Here is a 17,536-nt window from a genome sequence, read left to right as displayed (position 1 = left end):
TAGAAGAAGTCAAGGAAGCACCCAAGCCTACTGAGAAGAAAAGAAAGGATAAGGAGCCTAAAGTGAAGAAACCAAAGAAGAAGCTTGTGAAAATTTCACAATAGAAGCCAATAGTAACTACTACTAGGTCTAGCACAAGGGAAACTGCTAAGAAATTCAAGGTTGTTGAAGAACCTAAAGGAAAAAGGACTATTTCTTTAGTAGAGAAGAACCAACCAACCAAGAAGACATATGCAAGGAGTAAACACACTCCAATGGCTGAGTTGGATGAGGAGAAGATAGAATCTAATGAATTGAGTCAATTCAAAGTGGTAAACCATAGTCCCTCCTCTAACTTAGATAATTTGGGTGACAACATAAAATCAAATGCAGATTTATCTAGTTTTGCACTCATAGATTTTGATAAGTTAGGTAAGGTTGAACAAAATACTATTGAGGAAGCCATATATGTGATGATGACTATGTTCAAATTAAATCCTATAGAGATTACCAAGTTCCCACCTAAAAGTATATATGATCGAGTTGAGCAGAAATGGAAATACAGTTTACACATAGAGAGATAAATCAGGGAATCCACTCTACCCAAAGTAATGCCAAAATTGGACAAGAGGATGATTACCAAAGCTATAAAAAAGAAAAAAATAAAATTCCCCCCCAAACATAGAGCTTTCCATATACTGAATAAGCGGATTGAGTATGTGGCAACCAAAAGAACATCTACTTAGAAATCTATTTCTAGGTTACCTACTCCTATAATAAAAGATAAAGGTGAGAAAGATTTACAAGAACCTAAGAAAGGTGAGAAAGAGAAAATTGTACCAGCATGAGAGGTATCAGTAAAGGATGGTAGAGTGGAAGTCCCCGAGGAAGCAATAGCAACAAAAGAAGCTATAGCTAAAGAAGAGTAGCAAGATGAACAAAATGTACAAGATGTACAAGTGTTGAATGATAGTTTTCCACATGTAGACCAAGTGATTCAACAAGACTCAATACAAATCAAGGATGTTCTTGACAATTCTACTTAGAACATCAATCCTTTGACTAATAATGACTTGAAGAAAATATTCAAAAGTTCCACCATGGCTGCACAATTATGCACAAATCATATATTAGTGAGAATAGATGAATTTTAAAATGTAGAAGTGGAAGAAGTGAGGGAGAAACAAATTGACACATCTAGTGTGCCTCCTACATCTATAGAGGTAGAAGATCAAAGTGCAAGCACTAAACAACTAAGTGTTATTATTGAAAAACTAGTAGCATTGTTTCTAGTGCCACCCATTTCAACTAAGAAATCCTTAGTTATAATTAAGAAAGATGGAAAAGAAATTAATTAGGTCAGGGATCCAATCCTATACCTACTCCTCAAATTCAAGGTGAAGATCAACAAGAAGAAAGACAAATTGATAGGTAGGTTTGAAGTATTGAAGGTAACTACAGCTCTAGAGGAACAAATTACTATCCAAACTCTGGTTACCTTACCAGTTTCTATGACTCGTACTAGTAGTCAAGATCTTTAGAGATTGAGCTCTCATACCACACTATTTTAGATATCAAGGCCCAATACTAAGACATCAAGGAGCTTAGAAGAAATATCATATGGAGATGTTAGCCTAGATGAGGTGATTAAACTACCCAAGTTTGATCTTATAACAATCACTATTGGGTAGACGAGCATTCTATAGGAAGCTCTACATAGGAAGAAACAACAAGAGTTTCTAAGAAGGGAGAATAAGAAAGAGAAAGTACTTCATGTTATCAAAGACATATTTCTTGATGCTTTAGTCTTTTAGCTCCAAATGAAGATAAACCAATTATTGAGAAATGGGTACATATTGTGGATAAGATTAGTGATGAAGACTTAGATTGAAATGTTAAACTTATAGAATGGTCTGAAAATAAATTTCACACTAAGGTACTTGAAAAGACATCTAGTGCCATTGTGTGCTATGATGGGTTAATTTAGCAACCAAAATGGAGTATGTGAAAAAGGTGTTAGAGAATATGTTTTCTCTATACACAAATATTTGTGATGTGAACTTATTCACATAAGAAGTATAGAGGGATATTAACCAACTACAAGGAGACCTATAATCCATAGGTACAATATTGAAACTATCTCCTAGTCAAAGCTAGACTCATTTTCAAAGATTACTATCTACTCAAGGTAAGCTAGTCGCATTACAAGCATAAGATGCTAACATTCATGCTACCTTAATCAACATCCAAGCCATGTTGAACCCACAAATAGAAGTATTATACAAGGAACTAGCCTATGATGAAACATTGATGAAGAAAGATTCTCATCTTTCCACTCATGATGGGCTAGTTAATCTTGTTGTCAAGCTAGACATCTAATATCAATCTCTAGAGGTAGTGTGTAATAATTGGCATGCAACATTGAAAATCATAATGGAGATTCATAAATCATTTTTGAAAAAATAAAATTATTAGTGTACGACCCATGACATAAGTGTCAAAAAAAGGAGGATAATGAACACAAGGAGATATAGTGCAGAAATAGGGTACAACAAATATACCTAGGAGTATCAGAATTACATACAGAAAGGGAACATTTACTCAAGGGGAGTAATGGAGTAATGGAGGAATGAGGTATGACTACAAGTCATCCATTTTGCAAAATTTAAAGTTTTAAAATTTTGTATGAGAATTGAGTCACAGATATATATTGTCTGAGGTATGCTTGTAATATAGAATATATATGCATGACAATGTGTTTTTACTACTCATATCAAAGAGGGAGATTGTTAATCTTAGATTGGTTTTGACAAGGTAGTGACAAAATACTTAGTCATTATTCAGTGGAATTATAGTGCAAGTCAAGTGATCAAAGAAAGCCAAGGAATCAATGGGATTCAAGTGATCCAAGCATGTCGAGCATAAGGTGATAGACAATACATGCCAAGTAATATATATAGATAGTGCCAAGAACTAGTATATGCCAAGAAAATAGTGAGTGTCAAGTCACTTAGGAGTTGAGTAAATAGAGTATGTTGAGTCATTTAGGAGCTGAGTTACAATAAAGAAGATACAATTAATGTCGAGCATTAAAGACTTCAATTGTTGAGTGAACAATTTTGGACATAGTTATTAGTAATGAAACAAACTTCTATGTAAGCCATTTTTGGCCTAACTTAATGATTTTTTTATTATTCTAGAAGGTGTATATAATTTTATATCATGAGTCCCTATTCATTACATGCAACCAATCAAATTAAGGGCTTTTCTAAGCAGCAAAATGGATCAAACACAGCTGCTAATTATAACCTAACCCTACCAAACTTGTGTTTACTTAAGGAGCCCAACCCTAAATAGTCTGCATTGTGTGGAGGAAGAGAATGAGATGCTAGAGAGATGAATGCTAAGTAAAGAGAGCATTCATGGTGGCTATCATGGAGGTTGTGATATTGTTATGAATTACAAAATTAATTAGAGGAGAATAAAGAAAAGAAAAGAGAGGATAGTGGAGACATATCTTATCATAAGGCTCAAGTACACACTAGGAAAGAGAAGATTTGGCATCTAGAAAAAAGTGCCAACTAAAGGATCATGCTGTTGAATCATTCTAACAAGTGATGTAGAGAAAATCTCCTAACATAGTAGTCTTAACACGTTTGTGTAAATCTCTTAACTGAGTGCTTGTTTCATTGCAAGTTTAAGTCCTCTTACAAGGCACAATTTTAATAGGGTGTTTAAATCATTTAATAGGGTGAGACATAATAGTCTTTCTAAACCTTTAATAGGGCAAACCTTTAATAGGGCAAACCTTTCACAAGGTAGATCATAGTTTATGGTCAAACTTTTTGTAACCTTCATTGCCTACACTTTATAGTGGTAATAATAAAGATTTGTGGGTGCCATCCCCACTCCAATTTTACCTTCTCATTGGAGGGTTTCTAGGTAACACACTTATTATGTTATGTGTTATTTGTTTCATGTTAAGGATGAGCATGTGTAGTTAGCTATTTCAATTTACTTGCTAAATGATGAGGTGGATGTGTGGTGAATGTTTTATGGTTAAAATTTTAAAGTACTAATTCACCCCCCTATTCTCAGAGTTTATTTTCCCATTTTTTCCAACAATGATGACACCATTTTATCTACAAAATAAAGGATGCATTAGTTGGAAAAGCTAAAATTTACCCTAAAACAATTCCTTGATTACACTGACACAAGACAAAATCAGTTAGAATGACATCAAAACTAGTCAATCCCCTCAAATTCCCTATCGTGCAACATAGTGCACCCTTGCAGGTGTACAATTGTGCTAATTTGGCACCTATTTGGCCTTTTGTGCATAGTTATGCACCTGTGCACATGCACACCTAGGTAAGGTACATAGCTGCACACATGCACAGTGCATGTACAAAGTGGGGAAATGACTTAAGTTTTGATTATTTTAACAAGCATGAAAAGTGTGCACATGCACACCTAGTGGAGGTTCACATGTGTGCACTTATATAGTGCTTGTTAAGTTTTACATTTAATGAGTTTTGATTGAAGAAAGGTGTACACATGCACACCTTAAGGAGGTGTAGATGTGCACACCTTTGATGTCTTAGGTTTGAAGTATAAGGGAAGGTGCACACATGCACACCTTCCTACAATGTTTATGTCTTAAGGTTTAATTTTTTGAAGTTATCTTTGTTACAATTTTAGGTTTAGATTTTAAGAAGGTGTAAAAATGTGCACCTTGTGGAGGTGTGCATGTGGACAACTTCATGGTGTTTTATAACCTTATTTTGTGGTTGGTTGTAGGTCAAGGGGTGGAGGAGTACACATTGAGGAGTTTTGGGGTGGGGACTTGCAATGGGAGTGGAGAACAAGTGAGAAAAGATAGGGGGGCCAAGGACTTATATAGACCTTGAGAAAGTTTACTTGGTAGAGCACACTTGTGCACCTTTGGGAGGTGCACAAGTGCCCTCCTCTGAAGGGTGCACACATATGCACCTCTAGAAGGTGAAAAACTATGTACCTCTAAAGAGTGTATATATACATGCCTCTTGAAGGTGTGTAAATGTACTCCTTTCCTAGAGTGCTAAAGATCTTTCTTTTCAATGCATTTTCAATCTTTTAGACTTCTTGACTCAAATATTGGGGTCTGACCTAGATTCCCAGTGGAGTCCTAAAGTGACCTAGACTCTGGACTAGGAGTTTGGTAGACAAAAATTTACTACAGGGTCCCCATTTCTAGGAGAAATGAGGCATGCTTTGTGAGATCACAACACATGTGAAAGGATTTACAATAGAAAAGACCAAATAATGTCCATCCATTTGAGGGATTTCCCTCACTACAATTGCTAGGTAAGAACAAGTTGAATGATTTGTTTATAACATTTCTTGTTTGTACTAGATCCTTTCTATTCTTCTCATATTGTACCTTCTATCTTTTGAATCTCTACTCCTTAACATATTATAATTTTTAGAATTAGAGAGACATAAAGAAAAATTACAAGCAAATTAACCAATATTATAGAAGAATAAAAAGAACACATAAATGAACAAAAGACACAAAAAACTAATGTGGTTCACCTAATCCCTAGGCTACACCCACCAAACAGAAAGTCCAATTTATAGTTCAATGATTTCAACTTGATTAAAATATACAATCCCTTGCAACTCAATGTTTTCATAAGAAGCTTATAAATCATTGTATCATCATAAAATCCCTAACCCTAAGACATTTTATATAAGAATTATACTACAATATTTCATCAAATAAAAAATAGAACCATATATTTTTTATAATAATAAAGTCACTTTTGGCCTTGGGGACATTTCCCCTTGACCTCAGGGCTCTTCTCTAGGACCCTTCCCTAGGCACTACCCCAAGACCCCACAAGGGTCACTTTTCCTTAACCCCATAGTGAGGGCGGTATTCGCAAAGCCTCATAGAAAAAATCTAAGGAAAAACTATGATAAAGGAAGTGTGGGAAAATAAACCTCTAAGTCTGATTAGGACCTATAAAATAACAATAATCACATGCACTCTTCATTCACCTCTCAATATCTCTCTTCTCTGTCTTTCTATCCCTCTATCATTTTACATTTTATAGTAACCTCTCTTCTTATTAACATGTACTCATTCTTTTTCCACTAAATATAAACCCTTCATTGAAATTAAAAACTTTCCATGCTTATACCTTGTTTTTTTCACATATCCATATGTCCTTAAACACATTTTTTATCACTTCCTTGATCATCATTATCTATTTTTGTGTGATTCCCCATAATAGTCAGAATTCTTTTGACTTGAACTTTCTTCATCTTGAATCTTCTCACCTCTCTCACTTCTATCTATTAACTTCCAAGTTAGTATGACTCACTCCAAGAAAATTCACCATGACTTCTTTTTTTGCAAGCACAATGATGATACTAATCATTTGAGATCATCATTTTATCATAGGTAACCTATGAATACATTATCCAATCATGTTTTGACATGTATAGTATTTTTAATCTCTCATCACCATGAGTTCTCATCAAAAAATTGATCTAAATAGACATTATGAAATGTCCTCCTATGATCACTCCTCTAGATTCCCACTTACTCATGTATTCTCCATGATACACTAGTCATGAGTAAGTGTCACCAATCATCTACCTTGTCTCAATCTATTAGTTTCCATCAATGCAAAATTTAACTAATCATACTTAGCCAATTTGGTGAATCCAATTAGTCTCCTCTTGTCAATTCCAAATGCCAATAATCTCCCCCTATGACATTGATAGAAAATTCTTAAATCAAAACCTTGTTATTCTTGTGAAAATTGTCACCTTATAGTTAGTCTGTCATTCTCTTTACATATTTCTTAACTATTCTCCCCTTATATGTGTACTTTATTCTCATCTTATTATCTCTCCATACTAATGTCTACTATTTTACCAATTCAATCATTTTTACAATCTTACTTTCTCTTATCTTTTCCCCCATGTCATTTGTCCCCCTTTTTGTCAATAATGACAAAGATAAATCACAAGCTGTCTAATATTTCCTTCAAATATTTCTTTCTTTGATCCATTGATTCCTCTAATGACTTCTTCAAGTATGACTAACTATTCATGTAATTATGCTTCTAGTTCTTCCACTGAGTACTCATATCAAGTAGAATTAGTAGTCTTTTTGAATACCTTACACATTGTTGCATTTTCTTTAGTATTGGAGTTAATTAGGATTTTAGATCTAGTAATATATTCATCCTCTTTGTTTCTTCATCTTGCATCTTCTTTATCTTTTGAGTAATCATCTTTATCTTTGAATTATGCTATAATAATGAGCTAGAAATTGGATGGAGTTGATAAATCAATGAGTCTATTTCCTTTTTATCTATATTCTTCCACTTCTCTAAATCATATATAAATTAAAATAGTTTTGATAAATTAATCATTAATTGACCAACTTCCTTCAATATTTTTTCCTTCATTAACACATTCTGAAAAAGTTAGACTATATTTTTGTATTGACTCCATAAGTTTTCTATTTCTTTTTTTTCCTCTCAAAATTTTCCTCTACCACTTTTAGTTCTACTTTCTTCATCTCAAAAACTTGCTCTATAATAGATTTCATCAAGATGTTCATCTAAACATGTTGGAAACTTACAATTGGAACAATTGTTGTTTTGTCATTGATTTCAAATCTACTAGACACGTCTTGTTATCTGATCTAAATGTCATATCTATTTAATTGATAAAGAGGATTTGAGAGATTGCTCATAACAATAGCACCTAGAAGAAGGATTGAATTATGAAAAGAAAGCTAAAATGGACATCTAATTAGTTAGCCTTTGATAAGAAAAAGTGATTTTTTATATCATGAATGTAAAACTTAGCCAAGCAATAGAGAAAAAGACCAAAGAATGTCAAGTGATACTAGTGTCAACCAAGCCACAATAAGTACCAAGAAAATCTAATGTTAATTGAGCATCAATATCGATCAAGCATGCTAGTTGATGTCAATCCAAGATGTTCTACAAAAATTGAGTGATTAAGTGATGACTAAGTGTCAAAACTTAGTGATTGTTGAGTGATAGTATTTTGAATGTGTTTGAGAATTGTCATTTCTAGTCAACTCAGTTGATTTATTGGGATATGGAAATCATGTTGAAGATAAGATTGATGAGTTGGATCATTAAATACAAGGAGAGGATTAGGTATAATACCTATGATCAAATTTGATGGATGAAATTTTTCTAGAAAAGAAAGAAGATGAACATATACAATGAATTTGGTGAACTAGATCATAAACCCTAAGATCTATGATGAACATAGAAAATGGAAAAGAAAGAATTACCTATTTGAGGTATAGAGCCTAAATTTAAGGGGATGCACATGGAGAAAGGTGAAATGGAGGCACACAAGGGTGAACACAAATATGTAGAAACTCACAAGGGTGAACACAAATATGTAGAAACTAAGTAGAAGGCTCATGTTTTGATGTGAAGGGGGATGACTACTTGAAGAGTTTCTGAGAAACTTAAGAGACATAGTTGACAAGGGGAATTATCAATGAATCAACACATGAACCAAACAGTGATCTAAACTTGCAAATGTGAGTTGTAATCATACATATCAAAACCCTACTATTTTTTTTATTTTCATTGTAAATAGTTTGTATTTAAAGCCCTTTAATCAAAGGTTGACCTAACAATCACTTAAAGGGCTTAATAGTCATTTGAAGGACTTAATAGTCTATGTAAATCAATTAATAAGGTGACATTATAAACAAAATGATCAAAGTCGTCTACCAAGGCCATTCCTAATAGGGTGATTAAATCCTCTAACCATGTCACATTTAAAACTATGTATTCTAACCTCCATGTGGGTTGGCTCCTAATAGAACTCACTTCAAAAGAGTGAAAATGAGGTGACATGTTGTTGGTGGTTTTTTCTAAATTGGGTTGCAACATAAAATCTTAGTGTCAAACTTTTTTTGAATGCTTTATGTTGATTTACATTTATATATTTACAATCAACAAAGTATGTTATATTTAGGAAAATAATTTGTTTTTTAGTATAGTAGAGATCGAGAAACAACATTATAAGTAGAATATTGAATGCTTGAATGTTTATTTTTTCAAATGGTACTTATGGAACTTGCATAACTAATTTTCCTACCTCTCAGTTATTCTAAAAATTTCTAGTAATTGGTATTAGAGCTAAGTGCTTACAAAGAAAAGTTTGAAGGTACTTGGAGCTAAAGATCATGAATCAGAAAAGAGAGGTACCAAAGCTAAACAAGGAGAACTTCCCTATATGGAAAACCTTGATGAGTTTTCATACATCCAGTATAGGCGATGTTGCTATCAATTATGTGGACATTGAGTATGTGAAATTAACAAGTAATCATCTAAAAACTAAACAACTAAAGAATAAGTAAGAACACAATCATGAAATGTTGGAGGGTATGTGCAAGATCATGGTAAAAAAAACTATGCTCTTAAGTGGCAATAAAAAATTAGAAAATTAGGGTTATGTCAACTTGACGTGCAATTTTCTACTTGTTATTAAATTTATATCAAAAAGTTGAGAGAAAAGAATCTCTATCAAATTGAATCTAGTTTCTAAACTAATAGGACTTATCTCAAAAAAATAAAAATTGATTGGTCAAAATTTTGAATTTTAATGCAATATTACAAAAATTTCAAAACAAAAATAAGAAGTAGAAGTATGTTTGACCACCTTAATCAAAATCAAAATCAAATGATAATATTTTTAAATAATATTCTAGATATAAGTAGTAGACTCATGCATGGATGTGACACAAATTTTTGGGTATTTTTATTCAAAATAAATAATAAATAAATAATTTTTGACTTTAGTATTTTTGGAATAAAATAACTCTCGTGTCTGACCACCAAGTAACTAATTCAAAACTCTACAAAATTCAATTTTTCATTTTTTTTCCTCATAGTAGAAGAAACATAGAATGTGATGCATCTTTTGGATTTAAAAATGTTGTACCATTTGAAAGTTATAGTTTTTTTTCAAGTAGTGTGTCAATCAACACTTTATATGTAACTCCATCAGAAAATAAGTAATATTTTCTTACTAAACTCATAATTTGATAAACCTTACATTTATGGAAAGATAATAACATTCTTAAGAAACCCTTTTCATTTCATCAAATTTTGGTGAAAAAAAGGTCGTCAGCTACATGTTTGAAGTAAAAATAACATAAAAATAGGCCAAAAGCATATTTTTAGGATGTTTTTAAAGTTGACCATATAGGTTTGGTATCAAAAGATATAGTAGACCTTATACAAATAATAGTTTTTTTCATTTAGTATCAAGGTGGGTGGAAAAAAAGTTGGAATAGATTTTGAAATGGTTTGAGATATTTTAGAACTACAAATTTTTTAGATCGCTACTTTTTGGCACACCATGATCCTGCACATACCCTGGAGATTTCTAAAGCACTAATCTATGTTGAGTTTTATGATATAAAAAGAATGTGATGGTGCAAAGAAAATATGGGAAAAACTAAAGACTATATATCGAGGTGATGATAATGTCTTAAGAGCCAAATCAAAGAGCCTAAGAGGTAAATTTGATGAAATGAGAACGATGGAAGGTAAGAATATGGGTATGTGCAGGATCATGGTGTGCCAAAAAGTGACAATGTGAAAAAAATAGAGTTTGAACACGTCTAAAAGCGCTTCAAAATCCGCTCTGACTTTTTTTCACCTGTCCGGGTACCAAACCTGGAAAGTAAGGCCGAAGCCTTATCAGATATCTGATTTGAGATCGGATATCGGATCTCATATCGGATATCGGATCTCATATTGGATATCCGATATGAGATCCAATATCCGATATTAGCGACATAAAAATTGGAGGGAAAAGGCACAAAAATTAGAGGGAAAAACAAATTTGTAAGTGATATAACTAATTTGAGTTATGAAATATGTAAAGATATAATATATAATCTATTAATATATAATAATATATTATGTTATTATTATTATTATTATCTATAAATATAATATATATTATTATAATATATTATTATTATTTTTACTATATTTTTATTAAATATAATAACATAATATATTATATATATGTTATTAATAAATATTATTATTATTATCATATATAAATTATAATCTATAATATATTATTATTATTATTATCATATGTAAATTATAATATATAATATATTATGTTATTATTATTATAATCTATAAATTATATATATATATATGATTGTTATACTATATTATTATTATTTTTACTATATTATTTCTAGTGGAGTCATTTATATGGGTCAAAAGGGCTCACAGGATGACCTATGACCCCTTTTGACACATTCCATGATGACATATGTCCCTAAGGGATCCTACGACCCCTAGAGGCATATTGGAATAGTTTATATGGGTCGTAGGGGGTCACAGGATGACCTATGAACCCTTTCGACATATTACAAGACGACATTTGTCCCTAGGGGTCCTAGGACCCTTAGGGACATATTAGAATCATTCATATGGGTCAAAGGGGATCATAGGGTGACCAATGACCACCTTCAACACATTTCAAGATGACATATGTCCTTAGGGGTCCTAAGACCCCTAGGGACATATTAGAATCATTCATATGGGTCGAAGGGGATCATAGGGTGACATATGACCCCCTTAGAAACATTCCACGATGACATATGTCCCTAAGGGTCCTAAGACCCCTAGGGAGATATTAGAATATTTCATATGGTTTGAAGGGGGTCATAGGGTGAACTATGACCCCCTTCGACACATTACATGATGACATATGTCCCTAGGGGTCCTATGACACCTAGGGACATATTAGAATGCTTCATATGCGTCAAAGTGGGTCATAGGTTGACCTATCACCCTCTTTGACCCATTAAATGATGACATATGTCTCTAGGGGTCCTAGGACCCCTAGCGACATATTAGAATCATTCTTATGGGTCAAAGGGGCTCATAGGGTGACCTATGACACCCTTCGACCGATGATGACATATGTCCCTAGGGGTCCTAGGACCACTAGGGACATATTAGAATTGTTCTTATGGGTCAAAGGGGGTCATAGGTTGATATATGACCCTCTTCGACACATTACATGATGACATATGTCCCTAGGGGTCCTAGGACACCTAGGGACATATTAGAATGCTTCATATGGGTCAAACGGTGTCATAGGTTAACCTATGACCCCCTTCGACCCATTAAATGATGACATATATAGCTAGGGGTCCTAGGACCCCTAGGGACATATTACAATCGTTCTTATGGGTCAAAGGGGGTCATAGGTTGACCTATAACCTCCTCTGACCCATTACATGACAACATATGTCCCTAGGGGTCCTAAGACCCCTAGGGACATATTAGAATGTTTCATATGGGTCAAAGGAGGTCATAGGTTGACCTATGACCCCTTTTGACCCATTAAATGACAACATATATCCCTAGGGGTCCTAGGACCCCTAGGGACATATTAGAATCTTCAACCCATTACATGACGACATATGTCCCCAGGGGTCCTAGGATCCCTAAGGACATATTAGAATCATTCATATGGGTTAAAGGGGGTCATAGATTGACCTATGACCCCGTTCGACCCATTACATGATGACATATGTCCCCAGGGGTCCTATGATCCCTTAGGACATATTAGAATCATTCATATGGGTCAAAGGGGGTCATAGGTTTACCAATGACCCCCTTTGACCCATTAAATGACAACATATGTCCCTACCGGTCCTAGGACCCCTAGGGACATATTAGAACTATTCTTATGGATCAACGGGGGTCATAGGTTGACCTATGACCCCCTTCAACCCATTAATTGATGACATTTGTCCCTAGGGGTGCTAGGACCCCTACGGACATATTAGAATCATTCTTATGGGTCAAAGGGGGTCATAGGTTGACCTATCACCCCCTTCGACCCATTACATGAGTACATATGTCCCTAGGGGTCCTAAGACCCCTAGGGACATATTAGAATCCTTCTAATCAGTCAAAGAGGGTCATAGGGTGACCTATGACCCACTTCGACCCATTACCTGATGACATATGTCCATAGGGGTCCTAGGACCCCTAGGGACATATTAGAATTCTTCATATGGGTCAAAGTGGGTCATAGGTTGACATATGACCCCCTTCAACCCATCAAATGATGACATATCTCCCTAGGGGTCCTAGGACCCCTAAGGACATATTAGAATCATTTTTATGGCTCAAAGGGGATCACAGGTTAACCTCTGACCCCCTTCGACATATTACATGATGACATATGTCCCTAGGGGTCCTAGGACCCCTAAGAACATATTAGATTCGTTCATATGGGTCAAAGTGGGTCATAGGTTGACCTATGACCCCCTTTGAACAATTAAATGACGACATATGTCCCTAGGGGTCCTAGGAGCCCTACGGACATATTAGAATCATTCTTATGAGTCAAAGGGGGTCATAGGTTGACCTATGAACCCCTTTGACCAATTACATGATGACATATTTCCCTAGGGGTCCTAGGACCCCTAGGAACGTCTTAGAATTGTTCATGACCTATTACATGATGACTTAGTCCCTAGGGGTCCTAGGACCCCTAGGGACATATTAGAATCTTTCATATGGGTCTAAGGGGGTCATAGGTTGACCTATGACCCCCTTCGACCCATTATATAACGACATATGTCCCTAGGGGTCCTAGGACCCGTAGGGACATATTAGAATCTTTCATATGGATACGAGGGGGTCATAGGTTGACCTATGAACCCCTTCGACTCATTAAATGATGACATATGTTCTTAGGGATCTTAGGACCCTTAGGGACATATTAGAATCGTTCATATGGGTCAAAGGGAGTCATAGGTTGACCAATGACCACCTTCGACACATTACATGATGACATATGTCTCTAGGGGTTCTAAGACCCTTAGGGACATATTAGAATGCTTCATATGGGTCAAACGGGGTCATATGATGACTTATGACCCCCTTTTACCCATTAAATGACAAGATATGTCCCTAGGGGTCCTAGGACCCCTAGGGACATATTAGAATTGTTCTTATGGGTAAAAGGGGGTCATAGGGTGACCTATGACCCCCTTCGAACCATTACATGATGACATATGTCCTTAGGGATCCTAAGACACCTAGGGACATATTAGAATGCTTCATATGGGTCAAAGGGTGTCATAGGTTGACCTATGACCCCCTTCGACCCATTAAATGATGACATATATCCCTAAGGGTCCTAGGACCCCTAGGGACATATTAGAATCATTCTTATGGGTCAAAGTGGGTTATAGGTTGACCTATGACCCCCTTCGACCTATTACATGATGATATATGTCCCTAGGGGTCCTAGGACCCCTAGGGACATATTAGAATCATTCTTATGGATCAAAGGGGGTTATAGAGTGACGTATGACTCCATTTGACTCATTAAATGATGACATATGTCCCTAGATTTCCTAGGACCCCTAGGGACATATTAGAATTGTTCTTATGGGTCAAAGAGGGTCATAGTTTGACCTATGACCCCCTTCGACCCATTAAATGATGACATATATCCCTAGGGGTTATAGGACCCCTAGGGACATATTAGAATCGTTCTTATGGGTCAAAGAGGGTCATAGGTTGACCTATGATCCCCTTTGACCCATTACATGATGACATATGTCCCTAGGGGTCCTAAGACCCCAAGGGACATATTAGAATCCTTTTAATAGGTTAAAAGGGGTCAAAGGGTGAGCTATGACCCCCTTCGACCCATTACGTAATGACATATGTCCATAGGGGTCCTAGGACCCCTAGGGACATATTAGAATGCTTCATATGGGTCAAAGGGGGTCATAGGTTGATCTATGACCTCCTTCGACCCATTAAATGATGACATATCTCCCTAGGGTCCTAGGACCCCTAGGGACATATTAGAATCATTCTTATGGCTCAAAGGGGGTCATATGTTAACCTATGACACCCTTCAACATATTACATGATGACATATGTTCATAGGGGTCCTAGGACCCCTAGGAACATATTAGATTCATTCATATGGGTCAAAGGGGGTCATAGGTTGACCTATGACCCCCTTCGACCCATTACATGATGACATATGTCCCTAGTGGTCCTAGGACCCCTAGAGACATATTAGAATCATTCTTATGGGTCAAAGGAGGTCATAGGTTGACTTATGACCCACTTCGACACATTACATGATGACATATCTCCCTAGGGGTCCTAGGAAACCTAGGGACATATTAGAATGCTTCATATGGGTCAAAGGGTGTCATAGGTTGACCTATGACCCCCTTCAACCCATTAAATGATGAAATATATAGCTAGGGGTCCTAGGACCCCTAGGGACATATTAAAATCATTTTTATGGGTCAAAGGGGGTCATAGGTTGACCTATAACCCTCTTTCATCCATTACATGACGACATATGTCCCTAGGGGTCCTAGGACCCCTAGGGACATATTAGAATGCTTCATATGGGTCAAAGGGGGTCATAGGTTGACCTATGACCCCCTTCGATCCATTAAATGACAACATATATCCCTAGGGGTCCTAGGACCCTTAGGAACATATTAGAATCTTCGACCTATTAGATGATGACATATGTCCCCAAGGGTTCTAGGATCCCTTGGGACATATTAGAATCATTCATATGGGTTAAAAGGGGTCATAAGTTGACCTATGATCCCGTTCGACCTATTACAAGATGACATATGTCCCTAGGGGTCCTAGGTTCCCTAGGGACATATTAGAATCGTATATATGGGTCAAAGGGGTCCTAGGGAGGGATCCTAGGGACTTATTAGAATCATTCTTATGGGTCAAAGGGGGTCATAGCTTGACCTATGACCCCCTTGGACACATTACATGACGACATATGTCCCTAGGGGTCCTAGAACTCGTAGGGACATATTAGAATAGTTCTTATGGGTTAAAGGGGCTAATAGGGTGACCTATGACCCCCTTCGACCCATTAGATGATGACATATGTCTTAGGGATATATTAGAATCGTTCTTATGGGTGCAAGGGGGTCATAGGTTGACTTATGACCCACTTTGACACATTACATAATGACATATGTCTTTAGGAGTCCTAAGACCCTTAGGGACATATTAGAATGCTTCATATGGGTCAAAGATTGTCATAGGTTGACCTATGACCCCCTTCAACCCATTAAATGATGACATATATACCTAGCAGTCCTAGGACCCCTAGGGACATATTAGAATCATTCTTATGGGTCAAAGGGGGTCATAAGTTGTCCTATGACCCCCTTTGACCCTTTAAATGATGACATATGTCCCTAGCGGTCCTAGGACCCCTAGAGACATATTAGAATCATTCTTATGGGTTCAAGGGGGTCATAGGTTGAACTATGACCTCTATGACCCCCTTCGATAGATTACATGATGATATATGTCCCTAGGTGTCCTAGGACCCCTAGGGACATATTAGAATCGTTCATCTAGATCAAAGTGGCTCATAGGTTGATTTATGACCCTCTTCGACCCATAAGACTGATTCTAATATCTACCTAAGGGTCCTAAGACCCGTAAGAACATATGTCATCATTTAATAGGTCGAAGGGGATCATAGGTACCCCTATGGACCCCTTTGACCCATAAGAATGATTATAATATGTCCCTAGGGTTCCTAAGACCCCTTAGGGACATATGTCATCATGTAATGGATCGAATGGGGACATAGGTCAACCTATGACCCCATTCGACCCATTACATGATGACATATGTCCCTAAGGGGTCCTAGGAACCCTAGGGACATATGTCGTCATGTAATTGGTCAACTTGGGTGATAGGTCAACCTATGAACCCCCTTTGACCCATATGAAAGATTCTAATATGTCCCTAGCGGTCCTAGGACCCCTAGCTATATATGTCATCATTTAAGGGGTCGAAGGGGGTCATACGTCAACTTATGACACCCTTTGACCCATTTGAAGCATTCTAATATGTCCTTAAGTTTCCTAGGAACCCTAGGGACATATGTCGTCATGTAATGTGTCGAAGAGGGTCATAAGTCAACCTATGACCACCTTTGACTGATAAGGACATATGTCATCATCTAATGGGTCAAAGGGGGTCATAGGTCACCCAATGAAACCATTTGACCCATAAGAACGATTCTAATATGTCCCTAGGGGTCCTAGGACCCCTAGGGACATATGTGGTCATGTAATTGGTCAAAGGGGGTCATAGGTCAACCTATGACCCCCTTTGACCCATAAGAACGATTCTAATATGTTCCTGGGGGACCTAGGACCCCTAGAACATATGTCATCGTTTAATGGGTCGAAGGGGATCATAGGTCAACCTATGACCCCCTTTGACCCATAAGATGATTGCAATATGTCCCTAGGTGTCCTAGGACCCCTATGTACATATGTCATCATTTAATGGGTCAAAGGGCGTCATAGGTAAACCTATGACACCCTTTGATCCATATGATGCATTCTTATATGTTCTTAGGGGTCCTAGGACCCCTAGGGACATATGTCATCATGTAATGTGTCGAA

Source organism: Cupressus sempervirens, chromosome 1 (genome assembly GCF_028749045.1).
Source record: "Cupressus sempervirens isolate cs-2001-9-10 chromosome 1, ASM2874904v1, whole genome shotgun sequence".
Lineage (NCBI taxonomy): Eukaryota > Viridiplantae > Streptophyta > Pinopsida > Cupressales > Cupressaceae > Cupressus > Cupressus sempervirens.
Note: the sequence above shows the minus strand (reverse complement) of the source record.